The sequence below is a fragment of the Podarcis gaigeae genome, assembly GCF_964106915.1.
Source record: "Podarcis gaigeae genome assembly, chromosome: 2".
NCBI lineage: Eukaryota > Metazoa > Chordata > Lepidosauria > Squamata > Lacertidae > Podarcis > Podarcis gaigeae.
The window spans coordinates 88,119,412-88,140,485 of record NC_139679.1 but is presented as its reverse complement, the minus strand read 5'-3'; positions in this window follow the sequence as shown (position 1 = coordinate 88,140,485).

Sequence of the window (21,074 nt, the reverse complement as noted above, 5' to 3'; positions counted from 1 at the left end):
ACAGTCAGAAGCTGATTGGCCTGGCAACTGAATCTCCCTTTAACAGTGATAATGGGGCAGTGCTTTCAATTACACTTGAGGGCAAAAGACTGGCTCAGGGCAGACACAGCTCTGTCCTTCCAACCTTTTGCTGCTGTTCTCCTTCCCCTGGAAATTGCCACCTGAGGATACTGCCTCATTCTGCCTGATAATAGGGCTGGTCTTTTTCTAACAATGGCTTCTCAGTTTAAAGTACTGGAAAACATTATACCCACTGCAGCTTGTTATCCAGCATGCTGTAAAAATGACATATATTAACAGCTCAATCCTATGCTTGTTTACTCAGATGTGAGTCCCATTGTGCTCAATGAGGCTTACTTTTCAATAATGGTGCCTAGGATTGCAGCCTAATCACACTGCAACGAACGAGAGCAAACTAGGCAACATCCTTTTGACACACATGGATTTCGCGCTGCTCACTCTTCCTACAGAACATAATGAACATCTCACAGAACATTCTGAGCTTCCTGGGCATCCATAGAGCTGAGGACTACAGTTGCACAGTGTCTCTCTTTTCTCATTGGTTTTCACACAGTGAAACAACAACAACCCCCAAACCTCAAGCACCTTGTTTGTCGGCATCCACTGCCCCCATTGTCTTCAGCCACAGCTTGGCTGAGGCCCTGGAGCATAATTACAATATCAGGGGCTTGTGCCAAATGGACGCCAGGCATTTAATCAACCATCCCGTAGCAAATGTAAGAGGGACATAAACACCAGGGCTTGGCTGCTTTCAAATTGGCACTTATTCAGGATTCTATAAATGGCAGCCAGGTAGTCGCCTCGTTTTCTCTCCTGCTCTCTCTCTCTCTCTCTCTCTCTCTCTCTCTCTCTCTTTCTCTCTCTCTTTCTCTGATGAGTGTGATTTTTCCATGGACAGCATGTCCCAGGCCTTACTGAGCGGAAAACAGAGAGATGGTCCCTGGTGGCCGCCTGGGTTGAAGGGGGGGGGGGGAGGGGAGCAAAGTGTTTTGCAAATATTATTATGCCAAGGGATGACAAACACAGGTCCACCAGTTCAGACTGAAGAGTGGGTCTGTGCTGGTTGGAAAGAGAAAAGACCCAGCAGCTGGGAGAGGTGCCAACCCCCTGTCGTTTACAAGCTGAGAGCACACAGTTGGATCTGTATGTGCTCTGGACCAAAATAACCCTCTCCGCCCAGTATAAATCTGGGCTCCCTATAAATCATGCAAATTAATTGCCTTTGCATCCTGGGGCTTCCTTCTTTGCTCTTATGCTATAGGGGGTCCATTGATAAGAACGGGAGGTTTGGGGGTAAAGTAAGTGGGGACAGGAGTCAGGAAGAAATGGAAGCCAGGCACCCATGGGGGAGCAGGGAGTCGTGCATGGAAGAAACATGCAGAGGGTTTTTAAGGCCATGTGTGCTCGTTCTCTGGCCGCTGGGTGTTTGGCCCATGATGGTTTCTGGTGTGAGGAACCCCCTAGCACAGCACGGATGGGGTGCCCCCTCTCCTGCTCCCACCCAATCCCTCCATGAAAGCCACATTTCCCTCAAGGTCATTAGCAGCACCCCTTCATTCTCATTCCAAACTGTGAGCAAGCTTAGGTACATGTAAAGGTTCTTACTCACATTCCTCCCTCCCTTTGGGCACTTGCAGACAACCTGTTTATTGAGCATCCATTCTGATTTGCTTCTGATTTGAAGCAAGTGTTCTCCCACACTGTCCAGGGCAGTTCCCTGTTGCTTCCCTGAATGCAAGAAGCCTGATCTTTCAGGGGAAGTGGGGTTGTTTGCACACGACCGCATAATCAGCTAGAATTGCACAACCTGAATTTGCTGGTATGAGACTGAATCCCACCTGAAAATAGCTGTGTTAAACTTAAGTTCCTTGATGCCGGGAGCTGTCTCTTTTTTTGCTGAAGAAGTCCTGCAATCTTCACCAGTGACTTGGAACTGCAGCTGGGGAGGAATTCTCTTGTGCCGAGGGTTTCCCACAGGCATCTGGTTGGCCATTGTGAGAACAGGATGATGGACTAAATAGGCCATTGGCCTGATCAATTAAGCTCTTATGTTCTTATGCTATAAGAGGCAGAGAAAGAAGGTGCTTCTAGATGGGGGACTAATTACCAGCCTTAGCTTCTTCTTCTTCTTCTTCTTCTTCTTCTTCTTCTTCTTCTTCTTCTTCTTCCTCTTCCTCTTCCTCTTCCTCTTCCTCTTCCTCTTCTTCCTTGGCGATCACACATGGCCGAGTAAGATTGTCTTCCATAAACACGGTTTTAACAGTGAGTTCATAAGTGACTGTGGAGGCCAATTCTGTGGATCCCCACATCCTTCCACAGCAGGGACATAGGTTTCTGGGCAGGAGTTGATCATGGTGAGGGTTTGCCAAGCGTGCCTTCCTCTTAGCGCGTTTCTTCCTTTCGTCCTGAGTTTGAGCATCTTCGAAACCCACTTAGTTGGTCTCTAAGGTGCTACTGGAAGGAATTTTTTTATGGTTTGGGTCAGCAACATAACTAGCCAGGTTGTGCCCAGGTGAGGAGCAAATGTAGGGGTGTGATATGAGATGCCACCCACCAAAATGACACCCACGTCTGTTAAAATCTACCCACCCGAAGACAATGTGTTTTCACACAGGCAGTAACTGCCCATGTTAGTTATCAGATTTCCCGCAATAAAGAGAAATTCAGATTAAATGTTACAAAAAGAAGTATTGTGGGTAATTTGCTGACAATGAAGCCATGGGGATGCCACACTTACAAACCTGGGCAGTACCTATTCTATAACCAACTTCCCATCTCAATGCAACCATATAGACTGAGGCAATTCAACAAACATATCTTTCCCAGACTTTGTGGGTACTACTTACCCAGGGAGTTATCTGAAGCCATAACTAGAACTTTAAAATCACATGTTTCACCATGTCAAATCCCGTGCAAGGTACCAGACCTCAAGCTTGCATATTGAAATTGGAGACATGTGCCAATACAGGGACTGTGTACCAGACAGGAACTTCCTGTGGTGGGCCCTCAACTGGGTGAAGAACCTGGTGGTTGTAGGAATCACCCATGTGGTGAGGAGGATTTGACCATGTCTCTGTTGACTCAGGTTTTTGTTTGTTTGCAGGCGTGTGGTGGAGTTCTCTAGACAATGTGACCGCATTCCAGTGTGGTTTTATGCCTGCCCCATTCTGTGTGGTCACCTGTGTTCATGAACCCTGCCTCCCTCAAACACTGTATAAAACAAGACCGGGTTATTGATTTCATTTAAATCCTTTTGTTTTATCTAGTTCTTTATATGGTTTCTCTATCTAGCTTTGGAGTGCAAATATTGTTCATTTTTTAAAAAAGAATAAATGATGGACACGGTAACATGTCTGCATTCTGTGCTCAGGAGATGCAGCCCAAACCATTTTAGGTAGACTGGATGTGTGTACAACCATCACCTGAAGGCTAAAATGTCAGGTGGCACAGGAGATGGATAAGGCAAGTTTTGATCACCTGGACAAGCTCTTTTAGTTCACTCATCCTTCTTTTTAGTCTGCCAATCATTTCCAGCCTACTGTCTTTGCATAACTGGAAACTCTCAAGAACACATCTTTAGAACAGAAGCAGTGGTCATTCATTCACTACATCTAGTGACTGAAACTGTCATCCATTAATATAGGATGCTGTATCTGAATAGGGTTGGCTTCCTATTTCTGGAAGCTAGTTGTAAAGTGGTCCTCATTTGGTCTGTTCCTGTTCATTTAGTCATTCATTAATTTTCCCCCAGACCTCTGGAATTAAACAGGGTATGTTAAAATGCTCAACATTCTGTCCTTTTAGTTTGAAGGGTTCTGCTTTTCAGCAGGTTTAGTGGATCACTGAATCGTTGAGGGGCAAAATTTAACTTAGAGCCAATAAACCTATTTAGGCAGAGTAGTACCCTGTTTGGGAACTGGGATGGATTTCTGGTTTTCTGTTCCATCTGTTTCACAGTTCTCAAGTTAAAAGTCCTTTCCATTTCTGTAGCATGGAGTGTTGCAAACTCTCTGGGAATGGGTACACTAAATTATGTATAAAAGGTATATAGGTATGTATATAAGATCTTCTTAGCTTCAGCAGAGTAGTGGTCTCATGTGCTGTCAGGCCATGGGTGGCATTGTGGTATAAACCTCTTGGGCTTGCCAAACAGAAGGTCAACAGTTCGAATACCAGCTCTGTCTCAGCTCCTGTCAACCTAGCAGTTCGAAAGCACACCAGTGCAAGTAGATAAATAGATACCACTGTGGTGGGAAGGTAAATGGTGTTTCCATGTGTGCTGGCGCTCATCACGGTCCTCCATGTGCCAGTAGTGGTTTAGTCATGCTAGCCACATGTTCCGGAAAGCTGTCTGTGGAAAATCACCAACTCTCTTGGCTTGAAAAGCGAGATGAGCACCACACCCCATAGTTGCCTTTGACTGGATTTAACCATTTAGAGGTCAACAGCTAGAGGGCAGCACATAAGCTACCCCATCTGTTCCAGTCTTCTGCAAATGTCCTGGTGATGAGCTGTGTAGCAGAAAACTCCACTGGGATTTATCCAGATGCTTTGCACCTCTGTGTTCTTAGAATAGTCACTGCTAAATTTGGATGCTTTATTCCCTCTTCTTTAATAGTCCCCCCCCCCAATTCCTTGTGAGACTAATGTCTGCTATTATAATACAATGTAGCTTTGTTTTGTTAATAAGAATAATGTTCAGTCCATTAGAACCAATTGTTTTGTCTGTAAATTACAGGTTTTTCACAGAAAAGTACGCATTTATCATTTTCAAGGAAAGATTCTGGGGCATTGCTTTATGTGACAGGATAGTTTAGAAACGCACAATTTAAATTGATTTACTAGTGTGGCATTTTTGCAGCTTGATTATGGCTGAGCTCCAAAAATATCACCTGTGCATGCATGCGTGGAGTGAATGTTCCTTTTGGAGCTTTTTTACACCACAGAAAATAACCCCGATGTGGTAAGCTGCTGTTCAGTTTTGAAAGAAACTTGTCACAATATCTGTAGGGTTCCAGGTTATCATTTAATGGTTCACAATCGGTCTTGCAGACTTGTCCTCTTGTTTCATGTGCTTCTCAGTTCCCGCTTTTCTGATGACGTCCCATTTCTCTATCCAGGCCTGTGAATGGGATGGGATCTACGGCAATGCCTAGAAAGGTAGCTATTTCACATAGTGTTTGTGCATAGAACAATGCTCCCATTTGTGTGCCTACTACAATCCTCTGTGGAGACTCTGTGAAGACTATAAGCTCCCTTTTGCAATGGTTCACACTGCAATTGCACAAACTCAATTTCACCATTCTAGGCTGCTGCACCAATACAATATCTGTGGCATTTTTTGATATGTGTAATATTACACAGATCTTATTTTTCATCATCCATAGCAGACCACAGGATTTGACTGTAAGGCTTAAAGACTGCAGTTGGTCAACAGAGATTTGTGACAAGCAAATTATGTGCAATTAACCTACTTTCTTTCTTCAGTGGGATAAATGGTTTAATGGTTGAAGAGAATGTTGGGGATATAACACAAACCAAAACAATACCCTATGCAAACTAGATAGAAAAACCTGAATAATAATAATACAATTTTGATTAATATTTTTTTTAAGGAAAGAGGAGAGGTACTGAGTAGGGGTCAAAAGGGGTCTTTTGAGGGATCATTGCTGCTGAAACTGTTATGCCTGAAACACAGAGGTTTGGTGCCCACACTGCATTTAATCAACCTAATACTAGATTATTCAACTTTTTCACGCAGTGTGTAACTAAGAAATGGAATTTTATTCCACTAGATGTGGGGGTGGCTGCTAAATAACCAACCTCCCTCCTTTCAATACAGCTTTGCTGTGGATTGCGGAGGCCCTTTTTTCCTTTGCAGAGAGTGAGAGGGGAAACTGAGATTTTTGTGAGTTTATGGTTTTGACATCGCACTGCTCAGACAAGTAGAGTGCTCGTACAAGTGTGACTTCTTCTCAGTGAAAGATTCAGCTGGCAGGCATTTCACTGGAAGCAACTTTGAGAAGCAGAACCTAGATCTGAATTGGGATTTGGTGTGTTTGCTGCATTTGAAGTCCAGTTTGAACAACTTTTCCACTCCAAAGGGGCCTGCAGAATGCAGCAGCTTGCCAGTTGGCCGTGAGTTTCTTAGGATAAACAATAAAGCATGTGTTTATTTATTAGTTTATTTATTGATCTGGCAAACTGCCCAGTAAACAAGGCAGATGGTGGCTCTGTGTGATTTAAGAATTAAAGCAATAACCCAAAGGCTGTATGAGAACTGAAAATTCAGGTAGAGTTTCAATTCCGCTTTCATTATGCTCAGAGAAAGGCCTTGTGGAACATCTTATTTATTGCATTTATTGTATTTTTATCCTACCTTGTTCTCCAAGGAGATCAAGGTGGTGAACATGGTTCTCCCCCTCCTTGTTTATAATCCCCACGACACCCCTGTGAAGTTGGTTAGGCTGAGAGGCAGTGACTGGCTTAAGATCATGCAGTGAGCTTCATGGCTGAGAGGGAATTTGAACTTTGGCTTCCTAGAGTCTAACCACTACACTGGCTCTCTTTCATATGTTCCAAAGGAGCCACCGGACTGGCAATGGATTCAATGCTTATGTGTAGTGCTGAATTTTGTATAGGACGGGAACCATCAAAGGTTTTTAGTGAGTGAGAACATCATCTACTTTCAGTGGTGGCCATCCAAGATTGTGAGAAAGCTCCCCCACCTCCATAAAGACACCACAGTAATGACTATACCCTTTGGCTTCTGATACTCAGAGGTCTATAGCTTCTAAAGAGGGGCCTTCCATTTTTAACTTTTATGGCTAACGCTCACTGCTAGGCCTATCTTTTGTAAATGTGCCTAACCTTCCTTTAAAAGTTTTCACTTTCTCTAGGCTAGGGAAATGACTGTGCTAGTTCTCTAGCAAAAGATGCTGTTTCGGCTGTCAAGGTATAAATAATAAAATTCTTCTTCTTCTTCACTGGAAGCATGGACTTGGACCTCATGCTTAAAAATATGGAAACAAGGCACAGAGACCTCAGCTTGTTTGGAGCCACTCTGTGAACAAGTGACTGGTCTGAGTTATCAACCTATGTCTCTCACATCACATTTCATCTCTACTCTACCAATTGCTCCTAGCCTTGGTGGTTACGGAACCTCAGAGGCAATATACTACTACGGAATACCACTCTCTGGGTCAACAGTGGTGGAGGACTATTGCCTTCATCTGCTTAAAGACTTCTCAAATAATAATATCAATAAAAATAAAATAATAATTTATTATTTATACCCCACACATCTGGTTGGGTTTCCCCAGCCACTCTCAGAGGCAACTGTTGGTCCACTGTGGGGAACAGGAAGCATGATAGGCCTTTTGTATAACCCAGCAGGCCTCTTCTTATAAGGACATAAGAACATGTGCTTTTAACATACTATCCATTACTCTGTTCTGGTACCAAGGGAACCCAAAATATTATGTGCCCATTTGAAAAGTGGGCAGGGTTGACTTAAGTTTTTCTTATGAAAAGCCATCATCTATTTTCTCCTCATGAAGAGCGATGGCTGGTGCCCTTGGCACCATGAAGCACAGGGCACCAGACAACCCTCCGTCTCTTTCCAAACATGTGTGGTGTTGTGAGGCAACCCAGCCTGCAGTTCAGCATAACAGGCGTGAGTCCACCCAACTGGAAAGAGATCCACTGTGTAGCAACCTCCAGATTTTTCCACCTTGGGGCTCGAGCCCAGACATCACCCTGACAACTTCCAATAACATAAATAAAAGCAACTTCCAGGCGAGAGATGTATGTAATGCTTTGTTTTGTTGGCTGTTGGACTTATTTGGCTCAAATCCCCTATGCAGATTGGCTTGCTTCAATAGCGTAATAGTAATAATGACAGCAAGCAATGTGGACCATTTAAATCCTCTTTCACCTTAAAAGATACAGGAACTCTGGTGCCAAAAAGGCTAATGATCACGCCTCTCTGGAGAGCAATTTGGGGAAGGGGGAACCGCAGCTCTGAGCCGTCCTGCATAGCACTTACACTAACTACTGTATCCAGAGGAATTGGCCATATTTTTCTATGAGTTACACAGAATCACTTGCATGTCCAATTGTTCATCTACCAACCTTTACAACTAACAATCATAGAGGGAATGTGCCCAGTGTAATTAGGGGTGTGTGTCCACTTTATCTTCTTGACACTGGCTCTCCATGTAATGTCAGGCTGGCTTCAAGGACATGCTTGAAGAAGAAGAAGAAGAAGAAGAAGAAGAAGAAGAAGAGGAGGAGGAGGAGGAGGAGGAGGAGGAGGAGGAGGAGTAGTTTGGACTTGATATCCTGCCTTTCACTCCCCTTAAGGAGTCTCAAAGTGACTAACAATCTCCTTTCCCTTCCTCCCCCACAACAAACACTCTGTGAGGTGAGTGAGGCTGAGACACTTCAGAGAAGTATGACTAGCCCAAGGTCACCCAGCAGCTGCATGTGGAGGAGTGGGGAAGCAAACCCAGTTCACCAGATTAAGAGTCCACCGCTCTTAACCACTACACCATACTGGCTCTCATTGTACCATTCAGGAGCCTGAAGGCTAATGTGGTCACTGTCACATGTGGCTCAGTAACATCTAGGCTGGATTACTGCAATGTGCTGCCTTGTCAAGAAGTGGTGATAGGCTGTTCTGTGACTTGTAAGAATAGGTGCAAGCAGATCAGTTAGGTCTAGGGCAGTTAGGCTCTGTAAAATAATATGAATAATATCATATGAAATGTCTCTGAGGGAGGTGCAGAGGGTGGCAACATGAGACTGGGCCTTTTCAGTAGTAGCTTCCCATTTATGGGATGTTTTCCCTGGGGAGGCATGCCTGGAGCCATGCAAAATGTTTCTTTTCAGCCAATCTTTTGGCCTTTAACTTGGAGAGTCTTGGACATGGGTAGGCAAACTAAGGCCTGGGGGCCAGATCCAGCCCAATCACCTTCTAAATCCAGCCCACGGACGATCTGGGAATCAGCATGTTTTTACATGGGTAGAATGTGTGCTTTTATTTAAAATGCATCTCTGGGTTATTTGTGGGGCATAGGAATTCATTCATCCCCCCCCCTTCAAAATATAGTCGTCGTCCCCACAAGGTCTGAGGGACAGTGGACCAGCCCCCTGATGAAAAAGTTTGCTGACCCCTGGTCTTGGATATTGTGTTCTCTAGTGGGTAGGATGTGTTAGGCCACCTTCTGTGTAGGCAACTGATCAATTTCTGGGACACCGGACTATTTACCCACAGTGCCTCCATTTTGCCAAGGTTCAACCTCAGCTTGTTTTTCCTCATCCATTTCACCACTGCATCCAGGAAGCGGCCCAGGGATTGTACAGTACAGTTTCCTGATCCAGATGTTATGAAGAAATAGAGCTGAGTGTCATCCGAATACCCGTGGTACTTTACGACTGACCACTCCTAATGGCTTGATGTAGATGTTAAATAGCACCAGATATATCATGTAGATATTAAATAGCAGAGCTGCCAGGGGGCCCGACCCACAGAGAAGCAGGGAGGGGCTGGCTTTGAACCATCCCGGCCCTTGCCTGGTCTGTTCTCCCAGCCAGCAAGTGTGTGTGCTTTACACTGCAGCAGTTGTTTCACCTGTGGAATATCTGACTGCAGGTCAGAGTGTTTGTTCTCCTTGTTGCATGGGTTAGGCTTTGATTGCTGGCTGAGTGAATGCAACCAGGGTAGGAGTTTGGTCCAGGGCCTGCCTTACCATAACAGCAGGATTTTGCTTTATATTTGTGTTTTTTTTTGCATGAGATTGTAAGTCTCTTTGAGTTTACTTTTGCAAAACAACTAACAATAAGAATGCAGTTCACATGTACTGTTCCACCCACTCTTGACTCTTGTCCTGGCCCCACTGGCAGGTGCCCCCAGAATGTTACCCAGAAGGGGATGTAGCTCTTAGACTGAAGTGATTCCCCATCACCAACACACAGAATTCACACATAGCTTCATTTGGCTACATAGGAGCCAATTCCTAGGGGCCAAGGTCCCTTCAGCTCCCCGACATTGTCGGTCCATTGTCATTCAACTGGTGTGCATGGACTGCGTCTTGTGACCATTTATTTAGGATGGGGCTGACTTGGGCTCCCCATATTTTATTCAAGTTGGCACCCTTGGTTGGCTACTAGCTTAGACTGTTTTTAAAGAATTACACAAGTTCCTGGAGGGAGTATCTGTCAATGACTAGTATTAGTTATAGTATGTAAATGGAATGCACACTTACCGTACTACTGTGATACTCTGCTGCTGATAACCAGATCAAACGAGACAGAATAGCTTTCTTCTTGGCTGTGAGTGTCTTGGGTTTAAACATCCATTCTTGAAAATCTCCAAGTTTAAATCCAGGGTAGGGGAGGAACCGCCACTGTATTTTAAGAACATTTTTGTGGTTCCTTTTTTGTACCTTATAATTATAGCAATTTCAACAGCACGGGTCAAATAGTTGCCCTATGCTTGTTTGTTTTCAAGCAAAGGGATTTTTTTTGCCTTTGGAATGTATACTTCTTACACTCATGCACTTAATTGTTCATAACCATTTCCCTGGGGAAACTGTTCCCCTCTCTGTGTGCTTTGAAGCACACTTTGAAAACTTATTTAATAGTTGGAAAAGCCTTTTATGATTTGATTTTTTTTATTAACCCCCCAAAAAAACAACTATGTATATACTGACCGGCTTTTAAAAATCCTTTTAGCTGCGCTATTTTAATTATATATGTGTTTCATTGTTGCTTTTATTCTCATTGGCATTCTATGAAATACTTCTATAAAAATGTACTTTTATTTTAAAAACCTGATAAGACTTTTAAAAAGGCAGGGTATATATAAACCCACGAAACAATCAAGATAAAGAAAAAATAACAGTCATTAGTGGTGAATCCAGCACTATTCTTTGAACTAATGTTGCTTCCAGATGACCTGTTTATTGAGAATCCGTTCTGATTCGTTTGCTGAGATGACATTGCATTTCCCTGTCCCTTTCCTTCAAGCAAAAAGTCAGATCTTCTGGGGAAGTGGGTTTGTTGCGCAAGAGCTCCAAATCACCTTTAATTGCACAACCTGTATTTCCCTGTATTACAGTTTACTCCCGCCCGAAAGTTGTGATAGCCCAAAGGCGCTTTAGGTACCACTGTGTCCAGTGTAGCTTATTCTCTAGTAAAATCATATTCAGGCGTCATACTCATGTGTAAAATGAGCTTGGAAGCAGGGAGAATGAGAAAGAGAATCCCCTCCACCCTGTCAACCTCCACAAGTTGGAGGGTGACAGGGTCAGTGACAGCTAAATCAGGACGAATGCTCAGTAAACAGTTTGCCTGGAAGTGCTCAGGGTCCAGGACAGAGCGCATGGACATTTGATCTGGCCCATAAAAGCAGCTCCCACATTCCTAGAGGGATTGCAGGGATGCTGCTCTAACCAGGCAGTCTTGCAACAGGCATTCTGAAACAAGGAATATATGAAGGTCCTGCTAAATCAAGTCAATGGGCCATCTAGTCCAGCATACTATTGTCACGGTGGACAACCAGATGCCTGTGAGAGGCCTGTAAGCAGGACATGAGTGTAACAGCACTCTCCCCAGCAGCTGGCATTCAGAGACACCCACACTTCCTCTTGTCCTGCTGCTCTTCCTCGGGGGAAAATAGCTCTTTAGTGTTCAATCAGAGCAAACAGCAATTTAGGTTTTCTCCAGATTGACGTATCCTCCAGTTTGGCACTAAACAGTGGGTTTTCCATGGGAAAGGAGCAGGGAAGGGGGGAAACCACTTGGACCCATGCTTTAGCAGTGTGGGTCAAGGGGAAACCTCTCGGACCCATGCATAATAATAATAATAATAATAATAATAATAATAATAATATATTTGTACCCCGCCCATCTGGCTGGGCTTCGTCAGCCACTCTGGGCGGCTTCCAACAAATATTAAAAATACATTAAAAATACATCAAAATGTCACACATTAAAACTTCCCTGAACAGGGCTGCCTTCAGGTGTCTTCTAGATGTCTTCTAAATGTCAGGTAGTTGTTTACCTCTTTGACATCTGACATGGGACAAGCAAAAGTGTGGACGAGCTCATTCAGGTCCCTTCCTACTGTTTCTGATACTCTTCTTCATGTAAATGGTGCAATTTCCGCAGCTGGGAAATCAACTCAGTGGGGTGATTGTTATTATTTGAGCATTTATGATCTGCTCTTCATTGCAAATTTTCACTGAATATTCTGTTGCACGTTGCAACGAAAAGCAGGCCCTGGGGTTGGGAGCTCGTGGTGGCCAGCCTAGAGGTGCTCAGAATTCAGAGCTCTCTCTGCCTGCAGCAGATAGGGAAGCCCTTAGCACCTCCGAGGCCATGACATATGAATGGCACTCTGGCTTGCCTCCTGATCCTGCTAGCTCACATGTCGTCTTTCCAACCCATCTAAAAATAAGTGAATAAATCAGCCTAATGAGACAGCGGGTTTAAGTATCCCTCCATCTGCCTTAAATAAATGCCCTATACCGCTACGATCTCAGAAGAGCAAGGATCTGTTCCTTGTGGAGGTATAAAAAGAACAAACACATGGCAGGGCACTGAGTGCAGTGGTTGAAGTGCAAAGTTTCTGCAGTAAACATATTTTGTGTTTGCTGAGTGAGGGTTGCTTTCAAAATGCAGAGGGAGGTAGAAGCAGGCGCTAAGACTCCGCTGCTGCTTCTGGTGTTAAGTTGGAGATAGGGATGGAGGAGACATCTGATTCAACACACATTTAAAGCTGAATCTATCAAATTTGCACCTCCCAGCTACCCTTCGAAATTTGCACATTGCCGAATTTTGCGATGCAGCTGTCTGAGTAACCAGTGTTTATAAAAATGCATACACTAGGGGGAAGTGTGATTAAAAATGAAGGTTTTAGTGAAACCGTCATACAAAAATGAATTATATTGGGGAAAATGTGTACACTAGTTAAAACTGAAGATTAAAAAAATGTGTTTATTGGGGACAATTCGCACTAAAATGCGGATGGAGGAGTTGTGAGAAATTCCTGCATCCACTGGAGCTAACAAAAACTGTCAAAATGTCTGCTAGAGAAGATGGCTGCACTTGGCTACACATCTTCTGTTACTCTAAAAAATAAACCAAGGCTGTACAGCTGAGGTCATGTTCTTGTTTTTGCTTCTAGACTGCATGTCTGAGGCTTTGCTGAATAGGAGACCAAGTTATAAAGAGCAAAGAGCAAGTCATTTCCAGTGAACAATTCCACATCTGTGTTTCACCTGTAAAACATTTAGGATTCACAGAACTTTTAAATGCAGTCATTCACATCAGAACATGGGTGATAAATAATGGCTTTTTACCAGTTATAGCTAGTTTTATTTGTGAACATAGTTTTTAAAAAACCCTCTATATTTAGTGCTTCTTTGGAATGGAGAGGTGCTGAACTCCTGGCACTTCTCTCCTTTTTCTTTCTTTTAAAAAATGGGTTCCAGGAATGGATATCTTTGTAAACAGTGGGCTGCTTCTTGGTTCTTCTTCCAAAAAGCACCACTGATTATTTCATACTTCCTATATGAAATAGTCTTAACTAGATGGAGATATGAAATTTGGAAGCCCTGGGTTCTAGCTATGTCCTTTTAAAAAACAACAACACCCAAGTAAAACAGAGTTTTAGCGCTGGGAAGGAGGGTGGTCTCATAACTATCAGCTAAACATTTCTCCCTAGTTTTATGAGAAAAGGAAGAGCCAACAGCTGATAAGGGCACATCTGTTTGTCGGGCTGCTAAGCTGAATGTGTTGGATGTGCAGTGCTAAAATGAGAACCATGGACAGGGCATGAGGAGAGTACCACAGCAGCAGAAGGAAGACCTCTCTTTTCTTTCTTGATTTGAAACTGATGGGCGTTGGCAGCAGACTGCCTAAAAATGCTTGACTGAACTGTTAGGTTGGAATAGGCATACTTTCCAACCCTCCTTCTCTAAGTGGGGACACCTGACTTAAAAGGCACGTCTCCTTCATGCCCACTGAGAAAACTGGCTTTTGCCTTTGCTCTGGTCTGTTTACTCAGCAGTGTAAGCTAAATTGCACCAAGCTGAGTCTCACAGCCTTGCTTCTCCACAAATTATTTTGCATTGTATATTGTTTGCAGACTAATTCAAAAAGTTCTGCTTTATCAGAGTTGATGGAAAGCTAGTTTTTATGACCTTACTGTCAGGAACGATCTGGGAACATCCACAGTACTGACCCTTAGGTAGCACTGCCACCAGCTTGTTTATAATCCAATCCAATCCAATCCAGATCTTTATTATGGCCATAGACCAGCATGGCCTGTTTATAAGTCTCTAAGTGAGTTGCTTGTCTGCAAGGGTAGCCCTATGCAGTACACATTGCAGTAGTCTAAATGTGAAGTTACTTGAGATCATGCACCAGTGTCACAAGACCATTTCAGCCCTTGGTGAACCAGCTGTACATGGAAACAGGTATTGTCACTTAGGCCTCCTGGGTTTCCAGTGACTAGTGATGTTAAATTCTCGAGAATAATCTTTTGGGGAATATTCTCAATTAATGAGGTGGGTACATTTAAAGCAGCTGTGTAGACGACACAGAATTTACAGTTTGTGGAGAATGTTCTCTGGAGAATTTTCTAGCAGGGAATATTCTCCGGATAATATTCTCACCTCACCTCACTACCAGTGACAATGCTAGAGCAAGGAGCACCCATAAACTACTAACCTCCTCCTTCAGAGGAGGCAACTACAAAACCTAACATGAGAATAACCCACTATCTTGTTTTGTGAGGACCCAGCTTCACACGCAAATAGACCTTATGGTCAAGGTGTGGTATGGGGCTTAGCCCTCAGCTTGACAATACCGTGGAGTGACATCTCCATGGACGTTGTACTGACTAAGAGATGGTCTTTGACAAGAAAGCAGGCAACCACTCAGCATATGTGTGGAGGCTTACAAAACACACCCTTCAAAATGGTGCCAACCACCTTCATGTATCTCTTATTAAGGGTTGGATTCCTACATGACACTGCAGTGCGCAAGCATCGCTTGGCCCTGTGCTGCTGACCCTGATTTTGTATGAGGAGAAGTTCGGATTTCTACATGGCATTGCAATGAGGCTGCAACTGGCTCCAAATGATAACCCTGATAATCAGGAGATGAAAGGCCTTTCGATTATTAAGTAAGCAAAAAAGCCCAGGATAAACCTATACCCTTTCCTGTTAGCTACCTTGCCATGTATGGCACACTGATGGAGCTGTATGCATGATAAAGTTTGTGACAGTGCTATGGGAGTGCTAGCATTGGTTATAGCAGTGCTGGTAGTGTCCCTAACTGTTTACCGTGTATATAGCTCTAGCAATGCACACCATATGGTGCTGGAAGCATCAGCAATGCCCTTTCGCTTAGCAGGATCTGCAGGTAATCAACTGATCCTGAGAAGATGTGAAGCCTCCATAGAAGATAAGGAAGGGATTATGTTTCTTCATATAGCTGTCATTCTCAAATCCCTCACAGAAATGCTCCTAAGATAGAACATTATGAAATCCCCGGCTTGTGCTATAGGGCATAGCTGTCATAATTCTCACGTTTCATTTTTATTGCATAACAGTCCATTATGGCTATTTTTTGCACCTTGCCATGCAGTATCTGGTTACTGTCACAGAGAAGATACCTGAGTAGTATAGTCAGCGGTTAGTCGTTCATATAAAAATTCCTATGGTCATGTTTTCCACAGCTCTTTCCAAAGTGGTTCCATCGAGCAATTGATAACTAAATGAATTTGGACTCTCTCTCTCAATCTCCCTCTTTTTTTTTTTTTTTTTTTTTTTTTAAAGCAAACAGAAGATTGAAGTTAACGTTTAACTTTTGGCCATTTCAACTCTGATAGCTTTGGCATTGATGTTGATCATTTAATGTGTGCGCCCTTGTGTCGCTACAGCAACCGCAGCCCTGGAAGACCTTGACGTTCAGTCAGCGAAAAATAATAAAGTTAATTTTTTTAGGCCTTTGCCGATAAGTGTCTCTGCTCAGAGTCAATTGTTCTGGCAAACAAGAGCCAGAGCTATCAGAAATGTACTGGATGTTTTAACGCAACTGTTGCACAATATCACCTCCTAGGCTCACTAGGGGCCCAAGCCGGCATGCAAACAAACAAAACTATATGCTAACTTGCATGTCTGATGTAAAAAAAAGAAAAGAAAAAGTAAGAATACTTGCCAAGTGACTTAGCATTTGTGATATCGTTATGCAACAGAGCACAATTGTTGGTTCACCAGCAGCACCTGAAGCAGGCATGGCGGCATTCTGTGTTGAAGTTGATGGACTAACACACATCACCCCTAACCATCAGCCATTTTGGCTGAGGTTGATGGGAACTGAAGTCCAATCATGCCACCCTTGTTCTAAAGCACCAGGGTATATCCAGTCTTATGTATACTGTCAATGATACTAATGAATATGCCTACTGTGTGGAACAGGCTACATTTCGGATAAAAGATTTATTCAAAATACGGCCTCTAACTCAGCACACTGAGGAAATCCACAGCCACATTAGAAATGCACTGCAAATCACAGAGGATCACGAATTGTCTATCAAAGAACAATGAACAGGAGTTTGTTTTTAAAAGATATAGATATAATTGATTAAAAACAACAACCCCGAAGAGGAGAGGTCAGTTTCTGATCAACGAAATATGAAAACACAGTAAAACCTCTCTTTTTTCCCACCCAGACTTATGTTTGTCATTTAAATCAGGGAGTCTTTGGAACTCCCTGCCCTGGTAATTTCATTTGGACCTTTTTTTGGTGATATCCTGCTGCCACATGAATATATTGTTGCTGCTGCTGTTATTGTTGCCATTTGACCTGAATGCTGTTTGATATTATCTGGCTACCACCCACTGACACCCATTCCATTTTGATTATATGCTTTTATCTGTCACTCTGCCAGTTATAGATAAAAAGGCTGACTAATTATGTGCAAAATTGTATGAAAAAAAGCCACCTAAAAGAGTCAAGCCCCATGCTGTGCCATATTTCTGCTGCGTAATTTTAGAAGAATGTGAATAGAAGTGGGTGGTATTCAGCAGAGGTTTACTCAGAGGGTCATTAATTTCGATGGGTCTACTCTGAGTAAAACTTAATTGGCTACCACCCTGTGTATTCATTTTGCATGTATCTGATTATGTGCTGTTTGCCCTGGGAAACCTGGAGAATATTATGTGTCAGTGTGCATATAATATTAAATATACAATAATGCAGGTCATAATGCATGTAATATGCAGTAGCTGTTCATATGTTTAGTGGAACGGGGGAGAACTCACTTCTGTTTGAGATGAAGGAGAGGGATTGGAATTGGGGGGGGATCTAGGTGGATAAGCCTGACTTTGAGATTTAAGATGAGCTCCTTGGGAGCATTAGGAGACCCTAGGTTCTGTGAAGATTTGACAGTTCAGCCTTGACTTTGAGGCATATCTATTAAATAGTGTTAAACAGCCGGTGTAACAGCATGTCAACTTCTGCAGTGATTAGACTTCTCCTTCAGACAGGTGTTTACACATATTTACACATATTACTCCATCAAAACCCTAGACGTTTAGCCAGGCACTAATCACATGAGTGATTGTGTTATGATTACGAGCGATAAGACTGGGAGGAATGCAGCAGTAACAGTTACAAACCTATTGCAAAAAATAAGAAATAGCTGCTGTCTGTAAACATTTGCCGAATAGCAAATTAAGCCACTGCTCTCCTCTCCCTCCCCGCCAGTCATTTTGTGAACATCTTGTTGGGGGTACTAGGCTGACTGTTACTCAATGTTTCGAGTGACCCAATTCTCTTGGGAAGAAGGAAAAGGAAGGCTGCCAACTTCCTGAATCGAGCGGAACAATGATCCTCGACTCTAAGAACAGCATCCAAGCCTTCTGATGGCGAATTATTTATCGGGTGACACAGAACAAAACACACTTTGTTGTCACTGTGCAAAATTCTCCATGTGTGTTGAATTAGAAGGCAACGCAAAGCTAGTTATGTGATTGTAGAAAACAGGAATAATGCCTTCTCTAAAAGAATTCCATAAAAGCTTCATAATTCCATAATAGCTCTCTACAGACCCTAGCTAGGAAGACGATCCAAATCAGAAGGGACCTGCAGGCTGCATTTCGGTTACTTCAGGACCCAGAGAAACAATGGCGGGAGCTGAGGTATGGAGCTGAAGCAGCTAAGGAAAAAGTAGGCCGCAGGGCGGTCTTAAGACATTTCAAGGGGAGAAAATTGGCTCAGTTTGCACTTAAAGGCAGAGCTACCTAATTCACGCTTGCTGAACCAATATGTTAATTGAAACACAACCATCCTAAATTTGCATTTCTCTGACTTCTGAAATGCAGTGCTTCAACCCAGAAATGTGAACAAAAATTTGTGTAGTTGGGAAAGCTTCCCTTCAAATGCCCACTTTAGTGACAGTACCATATAGAAATATATTCTATGAGGGCAAATTGCTTGTATCCTAGGCAAAATTGTATACAAAAAATTGTGTATTAGTACAGATTTGGGTAAAATGCTGGTGAATTTTCATGAGGACTTTTTTGTGTGAAAAATTGCAAATGAATGTGGAGAACTGAATGCCTTTATCTCTCTTCCCGCTTGCCTCATTCTGTGGAGATGGTAAGAAACCTGGAAAATATATCCCATTAATATCAGAAAGCCATAGAGCATTTTATCCCCTTTTAACCCCAGCTGACAGAAACAGCCTCCAAAAAAAATTATGCAGTCGTCCTTGGCATTCAAGAGAAACAGGAGTGCCCATCAGCAAACTGTTTATTGACTTCCACAAGGTCAACACCCGAGACAAATGCCCAATTGCCAATTTGATCCCGGCTGCTCTCGTTTTTGAAACCTGCAGCATTGGGGACTGGATGTTCACCACCATGAGAAGATGTAGCATAAAGCTGAAGGAGCTTCCATGAACGTTAGAAGTGTTAGATATAAACACTTTGGGATTTAACAGTGCCATACAGAGTTGCTTCAATTACAAGAAGCTGACCAGCACTGGGGATCATTATATCATTCCCTACAAGCAGGAGAGACCTGCGGTTTTGTGTTCCTTAAATAGAAATGCTTCCATATAGAGAAAATCTGCAGTTGTCCAAAAAAAAAAAATAAACAGAGTCACAAAAGTAATTGTCTAGCGATTGCAACTTGAATGGACATCCTGGCACTTTACCCTCTTTATTAGAGTATTTCATCAAGAAGTGGCTTGATTGCGTGTTGCTCTGCCCCTGAAACACACACCACATATAACCTCCTAGAACAGCTCCCTTTCCCGCTTCCTTTCTCCTTTTGCTTTCTGCATCGTCTTAAAGAGAAGTTGCCACATGCGTTCTTTGCCCTCACTTTCCTTGCACAATCCTCCTGCTAAACCAGTCACATTCTCTGAACTCCCTCGCTGTTGCTGATGAAGCACAGCCTTGATGACAAGCTGTGTGTCAGTATATCCTTTTGCTGCATTGTCACGGCAGATAAGTCTGTTTGCAGGCTTGGATGTATGGCAACAGAGCAAGAACTCTCTGAAATAATAGGAAGACAATGGCCACAGAGCTTCCTTCAGACAGATGTTGTGCCACAGAGTGTACATGTGGTGAAGAATAAGGCTTCAGTCCTATGCACAGGATTACTCAGTAGCAGGAAGTCCTGGTGAGCTCAGTGAAGCTTACTCCTGAGTAACATTCCTGAGGGGTCAGATTCTTCTGCATTGCAGTTTATTGTGGATTTGGTGCTGCATAGAAGGTTTTTCACAGCATCTAGGAAAAAAACCCTGGATTTACTCTTCCAAAATATAGGATAAAAAACAAATAAAATAAAACCTACATACAGTTAGAGCTTAATAATTATTTCACTATTAATATACTTCTTAATTGTATCTCACTATTAACATACTTCTTAATTGTACTTCAGTTCAACAATTACTCTGATAAAATACATATTTTGTTATGTGCAAATGGCTTCAGATACCTGTTTGGTCCATAAATTACCATATAGCATATATTCAACACAAAAAACAGTGACAATTTGTTGTTGACAAAGGACAGCTGGACATATAAAGGGCCCCATTACCTTCAGTAGTTTAGGGCCTCATAAAACCTAAATCTGGCCCGGGGAATAGATATTTTTGTGTCTCCATGTATGCTTTTAATGTTTTGCTTCTTAAAACAGAGCAAATAGTACAGAACTGCTCCCTCAAGCAAAGGAAGCCAAACCCAAGTACCATTGCACCCAGAGCTTCTCATCAAATGTGTTAATTCTCAAGACCACCATTATATGTTATGTGTGTGGGGGGGGTAGTGAGGAAGAACATTATTTCCAAACTTCAAATATAGTGACCAGTGACTTGAACACAAAGGCAACGGTCATGGTGACAAGGCCTCTCAACTCTTATGTCAACTAAGCTGCAGAGTACCCCCCCCCCCAGCCAAAATGAAGCACTACCTTGGGCCAAATTATGTGGGAGCTTCCTCTTGTGAATTCACTGGTCTCTGGATTGGCTCCATCATTAGCACACGCTTAGCACTTCTGACATCCCCTTTGAATCTGTGTCCAGCTATGAGAGCTTCGATTACAGGGGATATTCTCCTCCTGCCTCCGCCTTGCCATTGTTGCAATGAGCGCAGCACCATACAGAAAAAGGGCTGAAGGCACATCTGTATTAGGAATCAGGAAGGTAATGTTGCAGCTCCAACTCTTACAAAAACGAATGCAATCATTGATGACAAGGAAATTGCTCAAAAAGGTGAGTAAATGGGGCTTAGAGAGTGCGTGGTGGTGGTGGGGAAATCCCACTAAGGTGCAATCGGTGGCTAAGGCAGAGCATCTCGCACTCCGTGTCTTAACACATTGTTCTTTGCTGGTATTTTGTAACTGTAGTTGCTATTGAGAAATCAATGTATTGTGCTCCAGGCAGAGTAATACCATATGTTTGGGGGGACTGCACTCTTGAATGAACATAGAAAGCCAGTGAGGATGACAAATGGGAAAACTGTGGT